Here is a 14,557-nt window from a genome sequence, read left to right as displayed (position 1 = left end):
CTCCGGCAGTGATGCTCCCACCTGAAGCCTGAGCTAGGACGTGAGCTAGATGGCAGGGAAGGGGAAGGAAAGTAATCCGTCAACATACGGTGTAGACGGTGGTGGCGGTCCCCATGACTGTTTGGATCGAGAGGCAGAAGTCAGTCATTCCTGCTGTTTTCTAGCACCCATTCTGTTACCCTCATGCTCTGGAAGCACCACGGCTGGGGGGAGTTCCGTACTGGGGGCGGGGGATGACCCAGTTCTTTACCCTCCCAGGGCCTGAGTCCTCGTCATCCTGCTTTGGTGCGTGCCGCAGCTTCCCACCAACTGGAAGCGTCTCTTCCCCGACCTCAGTGGCTCCCCGGGGGACGCCCCATTCCCCATGTGCTGCAGAGCCCACTTGCCTGTTGGTAATCAGGATCACCCACCCAGGCCAGCACGGCGACTCTGCCTATCAGTTCAGTGGCTTGAGGAGCTCAGAGCGGCTCAGAGGAAGCCCAGCTGCTAATCGAGTGGAATCATGGCTGTGTTTCCGGGCCAAAGCCCCTTGAGAAGGGCTATGGGGAAGGAGCGCCCCCGAGCCTGCTGAGCCAAAGCCCGCTGTCATGGTGTGGATTCCTCAAAAACAGACCTCCAGCGTGAGGTTTGGTGGAGAAGTGATTTATGAAAGAAGTACTCTTAGGGGAGGCCAGGAAAGGGGAGTGGGGGGCAGGACAGGGAAGGGGGGAATGCCAGAATGATGCTGTTTCAGGTCAGCTCTCAGCCTCAGTGCAACAGCTCTGGAGTGGATGTCATGCCTCCAAGTTATCTGCACACGAGGCCAGAGAGTTGGACTTAGGCGCCCCTCAACTCTCAGTCACTGGTTAAGGGCTGCCCGGGGGTGATGTACACGCCCAGGCACCTCAAGCTGTTTGAGCCTGTGGGCCAAGCAGGTTCTGGGGGTCCAAGGGATGTTCTTCAAAATGAGCCTCAGATGCACCTGTTGGATGCAAAAACATGCTGAACCCAAGAGGGGCCCAAATATGGAAAAAAGAAATCCAAGGGGATCTGGGCAGAGCTCAACATGATCTGCTGTGTTGCAGAGATGGGAAACGAAAGTTCTGTAAGAGAGTTAGGGAGGTGTAAGCGTGAGCGGGCTCTGGTGATGGTTGCACAATGTGAAGACGCTAAAAACCATTGAATTGTACACTTGAAACGAGAGAATGGTGTAACATGCGAATCCCATGCAAGCAGGCTGTTACTGAAATAAAAACATGAGTGGGGATGCTCCTGGTGGGAGACAGCACCATCCACTGGTCACTAGTTAGGGCACACATCCCATCCTACGTGACAGCTCTGTTAGCTCCCACGGTTAGCTTCCAGCTGGCACTGCCACTAAACCTTCCGAGGGCTGCCCCACCGTCCCCACAGGCTAGCTGCTAGGTGCAAGCCCGCGGCCACACTGCTGTCCCTGTTTATTGCATTCCTGGGTTGGAGGCAATACAGCACGGCATAGCCTGGTAGTGGAGAAAGCATTCTGCATGGCCACAGATGGTTCTACTGGCAGAAGCATCCAGCAGAGAAGGCAAATCTATACCCAGATTCCAGGAGGATTAATTGATGCACTCCTATGTGATCAACTTGCCATCGTCATGGTTTCCTGGGGAGTGGTGCCCAAACTGGGCAGCACTGGCCTGTGTTACAGGCAGGCTGGGCCCTCAACAGTGGCAGTAGCCAAATCAGCTTTGGTAGGGGGAGGTCCATGCTGTTGAGCCTGTGAGAAGCCTCTACCCCGGCTGGTATTCATATGTTGAAGGTCCAACCTGCCTGTGTGACTGTATTTGGAGATGGGGCCTCTACTGAGGTAATTATGGTTAAATGACGCTCTAGAGGAGGGGCCCTGATCCCACAGGATTAGTGTCTTTATAAGAAGAGACACCTGAGAGCTCCCCCTCTCTTCCTTTCCATGCACACAAAGACAGGTCATGGAAGCACACGGTAAGATGGCACCACCTCCAAGCCAAGAGAAGAGGCTTCAGAATGAAACCCACCCTGCTGGCACCTTGACCTTGCACTTCCCAGCCTCCAGAACCATGAGGAGTGAAATTCCGTTGTTTAAGCCACCCACTCTGTTATGGCAGCCCACTCAGACTAATACACCTGCTGCCGTGGGCACTTTGTTCACGAGCCCATGGAGCGAGGACGGGCCTGGCTGGGGAGAGAGCTGCACTCACGCCCAGAGGGTGGGTCATCTTGTCCTTCTAGTTCACGAAAGCCTCTTCTACAGTGGCTACCCTCTAGTGCGCATTTACATGGGAGACGAAGGTCTTTGCCCCTTATCTATCTTGAGACGCTGGGCCACATACCTATCTCCTGGTCCCCAGCTTTCCGATCTTGTTCTTTTCAAGTCGCCGAGCCACTGGCTCACCCAGGAACCTCTGCCCATGGATCAGTGGAAATGCACACCTCAGGCTATCACTTCTTGCACTGAAGGGGGCGGTCAGGCACCCATGGGAGAACCTCCCTTCACGACTCTCTTTCAGGGCAGCCCTGAGTGGGGCCATAATGTGTCTCCATCCACTCCAGTGCACACTCATTTGTAAACCTGGGGCTTCTAGTGGTTTCTCTTCTGCTATCTGGTCACAGGGAATTCCCCCAAAGGGATGGCAGAACCCCAGCAGCAGGTCCCATGGCATCTAAGCCATGTGTCCATTTGATTTGCTTGTGCCTTCTGGACCTGCTCCAGCCCAGTTTTGTGCATGCGTGTGCGCTGAGCGGGGAAGTGTGGCTGCTCACACCCAGCTTTACGATTTGGGGCAGCGGATCCAATCCAGGGTGTTCCTTTTGCTGCGAGCGTGACAGATTACTATGGACTTAATGGCTTCAAACAACACCCACTTCTCATCTCACAGTGTCCGTAGTTCAGAAACTGGGTAACTGCACACCTGGGTTCTCTGCTCGGTGTCTCACCAGACAGAAATCAGCAGGACGGCCAGGACTGCAAGGTCATCAGAGGCATAGGGTCCTCATCCAGACTCATTCAGCTTGTTGGCAGAATTTGGTTGCTGGCAGTTGCAGGACTGGGGTTCCCCTCTTCCTGCTGGCTGTTGATTGGGAATCACTCTCAGTCCCTACAGGCCATCCTCCGGTCCTAACCACATGGGTCTCTCCCAGCATGCTAGTTTCTTCTTCAGGGCCAGCAGGAGATTCTCTCTCCAGTCAGCTAGGATAGGGTCTTACATAACATAATCACAGGAGTGACGCTTGAGAGACTCAAGCAAGGGGGATTATACAGGGCACATATACCGGGGGCAGGGCCCTTGCAGTCATTTTAGAATTCTGCCTGCACGGGGCACCAGGCCGGCTCCGTCGGTTAAGTGTCTGACTCTTGATTTTGGCCCAGGTCATGATCTCAGGGTCTTGGGATCGAGCCCCATGTCGGGGTCCGGCTCCACACTCGGAGGGGAGTCTGCTTGAGATTCTCCCTCTCCCTCACTACAGCTCTCTCTCTCTCTCTCTAAAAAAAAATTTTTTTTTTAAATAGAATTTTGCCTGCACACCTCTCATCTTATAGGGTCCCAGGAGGAAACAGCATGCTCAGATTGGGATAATTTAAGGAGGGGTGTCGATAAGGGAACTAATAAAAAGATTTGGTAGGCAGTAGGAAATTACAGTAGGTTAGTGCAGTAACTAGAGAGTTCCTTAGTGTCCCTAGGGCTGAAGAAGTGAGAGGACAGAGCAGCTAGTGGGACCTGGAAGGAGACAGTCACGTGGAAAATCTGCTATGACAGAGCAATGACCTCTCCCAAGGACACCTTGGAGGAAGGGAGCTGGGAGAACAACGGCTGTGACCTCCCCACCCCCACCCCTTCCAGTCTCCTGCCAGGGCTCCTGGACGCTGAGCTCAGCCAGAAGCCAGAGGGCAAAGGAGGCCCTTAATACAGTCCCCACAGGTCAGCCTCCTGGGGCCCAGAGCAGGGGGGAGGACAGGGGGCAGGGGAGTGGAGGCAGCCGGAGGACATCTGGCCAGCAGCTCAGGTCACACAGCCCTGGGGTGTCCCATGGCTGTGGGGTCTGGCCTCTCCCAGAGCCCGGCCTGGCCAGGCTTCTTTTCTACCACAGGAGAACTGCCAGCCGAGGAGAGCCGGCTGGGCTCCAGAACCTCAGCGGCCTGCGTGGACTCTGCCGCATGCGGACAATCGCACCCTGCCCCACCCCAGTCTGCCCCAGACACTCACGCTCTGTTGGGTCTGCTGGGGCACCGGGCCTGTGTGGCAGGGCGGCGGGCAGAATGCAGAGCCCTCTCTTACTTCAGTCCCATCCCAGGCTGGCAGGCATGCCAGGCCCCCAGGAGATGAATAAATGGCCCCCAGGTGTAGACAACTTCCCAAATCCAAAGAGACCCCTTCAGTACGAGCTTCTTATGCAGTAGTAGTTGGTACGAGGTGTAGCCATGCGTCTTTCATTGTAGCAGCGATATTCCAGATTCTAGCTCCTCCTGCCCTCTGGTCTCCTTCGGGAAGCCAGAGACAGGGAGCCCGGGGGATGCTGTCTGCAGGGGTCACAGCCCCTCTGGACACAAAGCGGTGTGGAGAAGAGAGGAGATCCATCTGTGAGACGCAAAGGGAGGGTAAGCAGCCCACATCTCCAGCCTGGGGGGCAAACCAGAGCCCTCACTTTAACAGCCACTGCTGGCCCCCTGCACCCCCACATCGCCTCTTGCCTGGGCAATGGCAGGGGCCTTCTAACTGGTGGGTTTGCCTCCCTCTCCTCTCCACCCCTCACTCTGTTCTCCATAAACAGGGTGGTCCTTATAAAATAGGAATCAAATCAAGTCACTCCCCTGCCCCAAAGACTGCAGGGGCTCCCATTGTTCTTCAAGTAAAACCCCAAGCCCCGGGCCTGGTCTCTGAGGTTCTGGATCAAATGGCTTCTCCCTAGGCTGGTCCATGAGACAAATTCACCACGGGTCCATGCATGAGCCGCTCTGGTTTGCTTGTTTGTTTGTTTTTAATAATGTGATAAGCACCCACGACAAAAGTCCTCCACCCAGCCATCTAGTCCCCAATCCTGCTCTCACCTCCCCCACCTGCGGTCACCAGCATCCCGAATCCCAGTGCCTCATTTGCTTGCTTTCCTTTTTTTTTTTTTAATTTCATCACATCCATGAGTATTCCTAAATGGTTGTTTTTTTAAAGTTATTTTAGGCTATTGTCTTTGGAGCAAACTTTTTTCACTGAATATTATATTGCTCACACTCATCCATGTTGCTGTGAGCCTCTGTAGCCCATTTGTTTTACCCCCCACGTGATGCTCCCGCATGACGACCCAGGCTTCTCACACTCTCCCTCCTGCTGGCACTCGGGTGTGAGGGTTCCGCTGTGGGCCAGTGCTGCTGAGGACATCACTGCCCAGGCCCCTACTGGCCCACCTCTCTCTTCACCTTCTACCACTCTTCCCCTCACCCGCCACATGCCAGCAGTTTGGCTTCTTTGTAAACACTCCGAGCTCATCCCTGCCCCAGGGCCTTTGCACCTGCTGTTTCCTCTTCCTGGAATGTTTTTGCCAGTCTGGCTCTTGTTTGTCCTTCTGATTTCAGGGCAATGTTACCTTTCAGATGCCTGCCCTGGCCCACCTGGGTCTACAACCCTCCCCTCCCAGGAACTGTCCCCATGGGCCTGAAGTCTTGGGCAGCTCAGAGAAGGATGGCTGGAGCACAGGCACACAAGGTTGGGGTAAGAGGTGGGCCAGAGAAGCTGTTGGAGAGCAGATGCAGGAAGGCCTTGAATGCCGTGGCAATGAGGCTGTGCACATCTTTGTCCTCCACAGTGTGTTAGGATCAGTGCCCCCGAAAGAAGCCTAGTGCCGCCAGGGTCCTCCTCCAGGCCTCTGAGGACAGGCAGCTCCCACATATGCTTGAAAACAAGGCAAGTTTCCCCCCCAGTTTATCTCTCAGAAGAGAGGGTGTTGCCTCATAGTTGAATCTTTACATAGTTTCACACTTATGGGGCACTTGTTCAATTACTTTATTTTGAGAAAGTTTTAGTTGGGAAATGCATATTGGACTAAACAAGCTCCAGTGTTTTGGACAGTTCTGAGAGTTACTCAAAAATTGGTAGAAAAGAGAGATGGAGAACCTTATCACTGGCAGTCACCATTCAGAGGGGTGTGACCTGACGTTCTTCCGAAGGGGAAACTGAGGCCTGGGGAGGTGCGTGACTTCCCAGCGTGCAGACCCAGACCTAGAATACAATGTCCCTGCTTGCTAGGCCTTCAGGCTTTTGCAGGACAGTGTGAATGGAGGACAGCAGGCCAGTCACAAGGCACACAAAACCTCTGTGCTTTCTTGGCCTTGAAGGCAGGAATGAAGCCAGGAGACCTGAGTTCGAATTCCCAGCTTCCTCCCCTAACCAGCCGCGTGACTGTGGGCACCTTGCCTCTCCTCTCGGGGCCTCGGCTTCCTCCCTTGCTGAGCGGACATCATGGCAGTGCCCTGTCCTAGGATGTCATGAGGGTCCAGCTGCTGCAGAATGGGGAGGCCCTCATTCCTTGGAGGCCAAAGAGCAGGGTGGGAGCCTGCTGGAGGCTGCATGGCAAAGCACGGGCAGGAGTGGGGCTGGGGGCCCAGCCGGTCCGAGAGCTATTGCCGTGGGAGCATGTGTTTGCCTCCACAGACCCTGAATGTCTTGTAAAACTCACAATTTGTTCAAAAGAATAAACAGCATGAAAGGGGGTGCAGAGCCTTCATCCAGGGCTGGTGGTGGGGAGGGGAGCGGTTCAGAGGCTGGTTTCCATTTAAACCAGATTTGGAGGCATCTGTTCTTGCAGAGCTCTGGGTCTGGGAAGCCCTGCCCGGTACAGACTGCGTGCTTGGCTCTAGCCCTGGATGAAGGACACAAGGCCTCACTTTCTCCATCTGTGCAGCAGGGATAACAGTAGGATTATTCTATACACTATAGGATTAATACATGCAAAGTGCTTAGAAAGTACCCAGGAAGGATGAGCTGTTACTCTTATAGGAGACGCATGTGTACGTGTTCTGTAATGCCCAGAGGGATCAGCGCTGGGTGGAGGAAGCCTGGGACTTCTGGGACCTGGGGAGGCGCCTGGCCAGCTTGAAGAGACAGAGGTTTCCTGGAGGAGGGGACACTGGTTTTCCCAACATGAATTGGGGACAGTGTGGACACAGATGGGTCCTGGCAGATAAGCAGCACGTGTAAAGGCTCTGAGGCTGGAAAGAAGTTTTCATATTTGAGGGGGGTCTGGGTGGCTCGGTTGTTAAGCATCTGCCTTCGGCTCAGGTCATAGTCCCGGGGTCCTGGGATCGGGCCCCGTGTCGGGCTCCCAGCTCAGCGGGAAGCCTGCTTCTCCCTCTCCCACTCCCCCTGCTTGTGTTCCCTCTCTGTCAAATAAATAAATAAAATCTTTTTTTTTTAAAGAAATTTTCATATTTGAGAAACTAAAAAAAATTCTCCGGGACTGAGAGATCCAGGGGCCGGGTCACATGGATCATGGGCTGTGCTTAGAGGATGCCCAAACCAGCCTGGGGCATCCCAGAAGTGATCCTAAAGGAAGTGACACTCAGACTTGGTGTTGAAGAACGAGAAGGCATTAGTTTGTGAGGAAGGGAGGTGTTATAGGCAGAGGGAACAGCAGGTGCAAAGGCCCAGAGACCCAAGGGCACAGGGCATGGTGTGGGGTGAGCCTGGCCAGCTCGTTGGGTGAATGGGCTGAGAGTGGGATGAAAAAATGTCTGTTGGGCTCGGGTACAAGGGGTGATGGAGTGAATGTGAGGCAGGAAGGGCTAGTGAGAGAACACTCGGGCTCTGAAGGCAGGACAGAAATGGGAAGTGGCTGGTGAGGGCGGGGGGGGCCATGCGTGTGTGAAGCTGAGCTGAGAGCATCTCTTAGTGCCGCTGAGAAAACAGCAGAAGAAAGGCTGCAGATGGAGGGGGCAGGGGATGGGGCGTGGAGGATGGGGAGGGCTGTGGGTCTGCGGCCAGTGGTCACAAGAGGGCCATCAGATGTGGGTCTGGGGGGAGCAGGAGGGAAGGCCTGCGGTGGGGCTCTGGGAGGTAGGAGAGAAGGGAGATGGGAGAAGGCTTGCTGTGAGCTCCAGGAGAGTCTGTTGCCAGCACCTGGACAGGGCCGGCCCCTGGGGGGTCTCCGGTGTGTGAGCATTGAATGAGTGGAGGGGTGCAGAGCTGGGAGAGGGGCCCCAGGCCCCAAGGCTGGGGCAGCCCAGAGGTTGGGATGAGAACTCTAACTCGCCCTCAGCCTCAATGAGCATCCCGGTGGTGCTGGGGGTCTGGGGCAAGAGGAGCAGCTGAGAGTCAGGCTGTGGGGAGGGAGGACAGTGGCAGCGGTGGGGGGAGAGGGGGGTGGCTGACCAGAGGATTCTGGGGCCTGGGCAGGGGTAGGGGGGGCTCTGGCTTCTCATCTGGTCTCCCTGGCTCTGGAAACCCTCTCTCCAGGACCAGCCCATGCAGGATGGTGCACCCTCCCCAGCACCCCTGTGCCTACTCCCTGCGCACATGTCACACCTGCCTGTCATCCCTAGGCTGTTCTCTGAGTCCTGAGTTAGGGGGAGATTAGTAATCTCCAAAGTCCCTTCTAATGAGTTGGTGTTCAAGAGCTTGTCCAAGGTTTTACAGTGAGTGCAAGGGGGATCCAGGTCTTTGGCCCCTTCCTCCACTGGGGACAGCCCCCTGCAGTCTCTGGGCCCCGCAGTCTACTGCCCCCAGCACTTCAAGTAGGAAAAGCGCCTGTGGGGAAAAGCTGAAGAAACAGCCACTAGGGGGCGCCATGACCCAAGCCAACCAGCTACTCCTAGCCAGAGTGCTCAGCGGTCTTTATTTATTATGTATTTCTAAGGGGCTGTTAGCTGCAATGAGAATTCTTAAGTTTATCATGGTGTAGGGTTTCTCCTGTCCTTGCGAGGAGGCAGGAGGTCCAGCTCTGTTCCCAGATCTGCCAGAGGCTTCATGCCAGTCCCGCCAGCGTTCTCTGGGCCTGTTTCCCCTTGGTCTGTGATGGTGTCTTACTCCCTTGGGGAACAGCCTGTGCCCCCCACCCCACACTGCAGTGATCATGTGCCTGCCCCTACCCACCCACTGCCTGTGGGGACCTCCGGCAGTCCTCCTCGTCCTCAGGCTGCCCCCAGGCTCTAGAGGGCTCTGGGGTTTGTCGAAATGTTTCCACACTGGCCCAACTCTCACAGTTCTCTGGGAAATCAGGGCAAGAGCCCTGACTCGGCTGGTGTGGAAACTGAGGCCCAGGGAAGCGAATGCCTGAAAATGCCCACAGCTCTGCACTCTGGGCCTGGGGGCCAGGGTGGGCTCTGTTTCTTCCCTACTTGCATGGAGCACCCAGGAGGCAGAAATCCTGAGGGACCAGGGCTAGGGGCCACAGAGATCCTCATGAGCCCAGTAGAAGTCTGCCTGGAGGAAGGGCCCTGAGCCTAGACACAGCCCTGGAGCGTGGCCGCCAACCTTAGAGGGCCTCAGAAGGGCTGGGGATCTGCTGCTGTAGCATTTGCCCTAAGTGGCTCTGAACCAGGGGACCGAAGACCGCTGTGTGAGAAGGTGCTCGTACCTCTGTGGAGGCCGCCCCAGGCTGGACGCGCCTCCAAGCTCAGCAGTCACACTTCGGCTCCTTTCTTCTTTCGTTCCAGGAGCAGTAATTAACTCCCCCCTCCTGCTGAGACCCCCCTGTGCCAGCTCACTCGGCAGCAACCACTGCCCGTCCAGCCTAGGGGGGAGCCGCCCGCCTACTGCAGACCATGCAGTGTGACCTGGGAAATTCAGGGAAGAGTGTTCCAGACAGAGGGAACAGCATGAACAAATGTCTGGAAGCAAGAGGCAGAACTGAAAGAATGGGAGGGGAGCGTATGATGGGAAGAAGGCCAAGGCTCTGATCTGGGGGACCTGCGGCCTCACTAAGACCTTTGAACTTTCAACCGGGGCTAGGGGAGCTTGGATGTCTCTCACACTGGTCTGCAAGTGTCCTTTCACCTGAAAGTCTCCCACCAGCCCGGGGCCTCCCATTGCTAACTGTGTGAGCCCACCCCTGGTGTCCCCAAAACACTGCCCCCTAGTGTTGAGCTGCCCCCACTGGATTGCAGGCTGGGAGGGGGCGGTGGAACTGGGTGGGTGGGAGCTGAGGCTGCAAAAATAGGCAGCGAGGTGGGGGTGGAGGGGGGAGTGAGGAAGGCGGGTGGGGAGCAGCTGATTTGTTTTAGAGCAAGAGGCTCTGGGCTGCTTTTCTAAACTGCAGCATCAAAGGCTGCTTGGAAACGTGTGCAGAATAAGGTGGAATATTATGGAAATTGTCTCCTCTGCTTTGTGGCCTGGGAATTCACGGTCATTGAGAAGAATTTCCCCTGGTCCCATATTTCCCCCTCTTTGAAAGTAAAGCTTTTGGATCAAATAAATGCAAATACATTTCTTCTGAACTCAACTGGCTTCACCAGCCATAACATTAATGGATTGAACTTTGTTCCAACCATCCTTCTGGCATTGGAGGGTCAAGCAGACTCTCCTCCCCAGATTCAATGTGGTAATGTTCCCGTTCTCATCTTTCCCGTGACCATCACTTGCAGTCATGGGCCCCCAAGAGCTGCCCGGCAGTAGGGGACCCAGCTCCTGTCCTCACTTAGCCATGCAAATATTTAGCCAAGCATCAGTGTCTTCTGAGCTTCATTGTCTTCTACCAAGAGGGATTAATTATACCTACTGCTCGTTCATTTTAATTTTTCTCAAAGTAATGCAAACACATTGTTTCAAAGAACCAAATAGTATACTATGGACTTCGAACAAAAATCGCCAGTACCCACATTTTCCCTCTCACCCAGCCCCACTCCCAGCACCACTTTCCAGAGGCAGCTCCGTTCAAATCCTGAAGCCATTTCTTCTTGGTCACTTTCCGAACTTCAGTGCAATATGTTAACCGCTCGTTCCTGACTCCTCACTTGGAGATACTGCTGTTGGCTTCCTGGGCGGGCAGTGATGATCTTTCCTCTTCCCTCTTCCCCAGGTGCCCAGGAGTTGTGGCACAGTTTCATTAAGCAGATATCCTGGATTTCTGTTATCATGGCTGCGTAACTGTTCTCAGTTCCTCTGAGCACTGGACTCTGATTACTTTCTTTTTCTCGTACTTTTATGATTTTCCAGAATTAAGAACTGCCTTGTTTTCTTGTGTGTCTGGTTTTCTGTGTTCCTCGTGTTAATTCTTTTCTGTCTCTGAGCTGACCAAGCAAGGGACAGGGTTTCACACTGGTGAGAAACACAGTGCCAGTGGGAAAAATAATAATTAGTCATTTGGTCCTGCTACCCAGACAGTCACTTATTAAAATGCATGGATTTTGTCATCATTAAGAGGTTTATAAGAAATTCAGCACACAGACTCTCTTTTTAAAAAAATAATGGCTTTATTGAGATGTAATTTACATACCATACAATTCACGCATTTAAAGTGTACAATTCAACGATTTTTAGCATACTCACAGTTGGGCAACCATCATTACAATCAGTTTTGCATTTTCAACGCCCCCAAAAGAAACCCCACACTCATTGGCGGTTACTCCCCATTCCCTCTCAATCTCCCATCCTGGACAAACATGAATCTATTTTCTATCACTCTACATTTGCCTACTTGGGACATTGCATATAAATGGAATCATACAATATGTGATCTTTTGTTACCAGCTCCATTTCATTTAGCATAATGTTCTCAAGGTTTGCCCATCTCACGGCAATATTAATACCTCATTTTTCACTGCTCAATAATATTCCATTGTATGGACACGCCACATTTTGTTTATGATGAACATCTGAGTTGTTTCCACTCTTTGGCTATCACGCATCATGCTGCTATGAACATTCATGTACAAGATTTTGTGTGGATATGTGTTTTCATTTCTCTTGGGTTTTTATTCCACCTGAGAGTGGAATGACTAGGTCATATGTGAAGTCTATGTTTCACTTTTGAAGGAGCTGCCAAACTGTTTTCCATGGCAGCCGTGCTCTTGCATTCCCACGTGCAATGTCTGAGGGTTCCGAGTTCTCCACAACCTCGCTGACCCTTGTTATTGTCCGACTTTTTGACGATAGCCATCCTAGTGGGTGGGCAGTGGTATCCTGGTGTGGTTTGGATTTGCATTTCCCTGGCAGCTAATGATGTTGAGCATCTTTTCATGTGCTTGTTGGGCATTTGTAAATCTTCTTTGGAGCAATGTTGTTTCAGATCTTTTGCCCATTTTTTAATTGGCTTGTCTTTTTATTGTTGACTTGTAAAAGTTCTCTCTATATTCTAGATACAAGTCCCTTACCAGATATACGACTTGCAAGTACTTTCTCCCGATCTATAGATTGTCTTTTCACTTTCTTGTGTCCTCTGAAGCACACATTTTTTAACTTTAGCGTTCAATTTGTTGTGTTAGTGCTGTTGTGCTTTTACTGTCGTATTTAAGAAAATATTGTCTAATCCAAGGTCATGAAAATCCAAGGTCTATATTTTATATATATATCCAGTTGTCCCAGCACCATTTGTTGAGAAGACTGTTCTTTCCCCATTTAATTGTCTTGGCATCCTTGCCAAAAATCAATTAACCATAAACGTGAAGCTCTATCTCTGAAACCTCGGTTTCACTCTATTGATCTATACATCTGTCATTATGCCCATACCATACTGCTTCAATTACTATATAGCTTTGTCATGAATTGTGAAATTGGGAAGTGTGAGTCCTCTAAATTTGTTCTTATTTTTCAAGAGTATTTTGACTGTTCTGGGTTCCTTGAATATAATACGAGTGTTATAAACAGATTATCAATTTCTACAAAGAATCCAGGTGGGATTTTGATAGGGACTGTGTTGAATCTATAGATCAGCTTGCAGAGTATTGCTATCTAAACAGTATTAAGTCTTCTGATCCATGAATATAGGATGTCTTTCCATTTATTTAGGTCTTCTTTCATTTCTTTCTATAGTGGTTTGTAGTTTTCAGAATACATGTTTTGTACTTATGTTAAATTTGTTACTAAGTAGTTTACTCCTTTTGATGTTATTGTAAATGGACTTTTTTCTTAATTTCATTTTTGGATTATTTATTGCAAATGCATAGAAATTCAATTAACTTCTGTGTATCGATCTCATATCCTGCAACCTTGCTGTACTCATTTATTAGCTCTAATAGTATTATTGTGGATTCCTTAGGATTTTCTATGTACAAAATCATGTCATTTACAAATAGAGATGGTTTTACTTCTTTTCTAAACTGGATGCTTTTTATTTCTTCACCTAATAACCCTGACTAGAACCTCTAGTATCCTATAGATGTCAGTTAGGTCTACTGGTTTATAGTATTGCTCAGCTCTTCTCTTTCCTTGCTGATCTTCTGCCTAGTTCTATCCATTATTGAAAGTGAGGTATTAAAGCCTCCAGCTATTACTGAATTGTCTATATTTCTTTTCAATTCTGTCAGTTTTTGCTTCATGTATTTTGGGCTCTGCTCTTCAGCGCATTTATGTTTATAATTGTTATATCTTCTTGATGGATTGACTCTTTTATCACATATAACGCTTTATCTCTAGTAACATTTATTTTAAAAAATAGGTTTGTTTTAAAATCGGTTTTGGATAGACTTTTTAAAAAAAATGTTAGAACAGCAACTTCTCCCACAGGCTCCTACTGGGTTCCAGGCAAGGAAAACAAGAGGCATGTCTCAGGCTCTGTCAAATGGTCACTCTCCCCTTTTCCTTCTCCCCTAGGCAACAGTTCCAAGCCTCAGTGTCCCTACCTTTAAAATGAGAGGATTGGGACTTAGAGCTACTAGGATTTTCTTTAGCCCTTTTTGGGTTCAGGCATTCTGCAACTAATACTAATACCGTGTTATTTATTAAATGCTTACTGTATATCTAGCACTTTCAGATGGCTCATCCCATTTACATAACTTCCAGTAAGGTGGAAATTTTTGTCCTTATTTTATAGCTTAGGAAACTAAGGCTGAAGAAAGCTGGAGTGTATCTGGAAAGTAGGAATAGGCATGAAGAAGCAATAAATGTCACCATCAACCCCATCTTCCAAAGACAAACCGCTCTTAACCTTTGGAAGCACATTCGTCTAATTTTTCTTCTAGACGTATATATATTTTTAGAAAATTGTTTTCACACCACATATACTGCCTTATTTCACTATATAACGTACCCAAAATATTGAGGGAAGGAGTTCCTCACGGTCAGAGCTGAACAAAGATAAAAGAGGCCGCTGCGTTCTTAGTAAGCACCTCATTAGGGGGAGTGTGTGAACACAGCTCTTGGTTCGCACAATGTGACAAGGGCTCTGATAGGGCCTGTTTATGAGCCTGTCTTCTCCCCTGGGCTGTGAGGCTGCCCAGGGCTAGGACGAGACTGAGGAATCTCACTTTCCTGTGCCCAGCTCAGAGAAGACGTGGAGACAGTTTGATGAATTGATCGGCATGAGCCAAGGGACTCAAGAGGAAAATGAGAAACAGCTGAGTCTAAAGTCTCTCTGGGCTGGATCTCTTCAGGAAAAGGACTTGTGACAGAAGTGTCCTGGCCTGGGTTCTACACTTGGGGGC

Source organism: Mirounga angustirostris, unplaced genomic scaffold (assembly GCF_029215605.1).
Source record: "Mirounga angustirostris isolate CCGP_5_RB_7025 unplaced genomic scaffold, mMirAng1.0.hap1 SCAF_4, whole genome shotgun sequence".
In the NCBI taxonomy this organism is placed as follows: Eukaryota; Metazoa; Chordata; class Mammalia; order Carnivora; family Phocidae; genus Mirounga; species Mirounga angustirostris.
Note: the sequence above shows the minus strand (reverse complement) of the source record.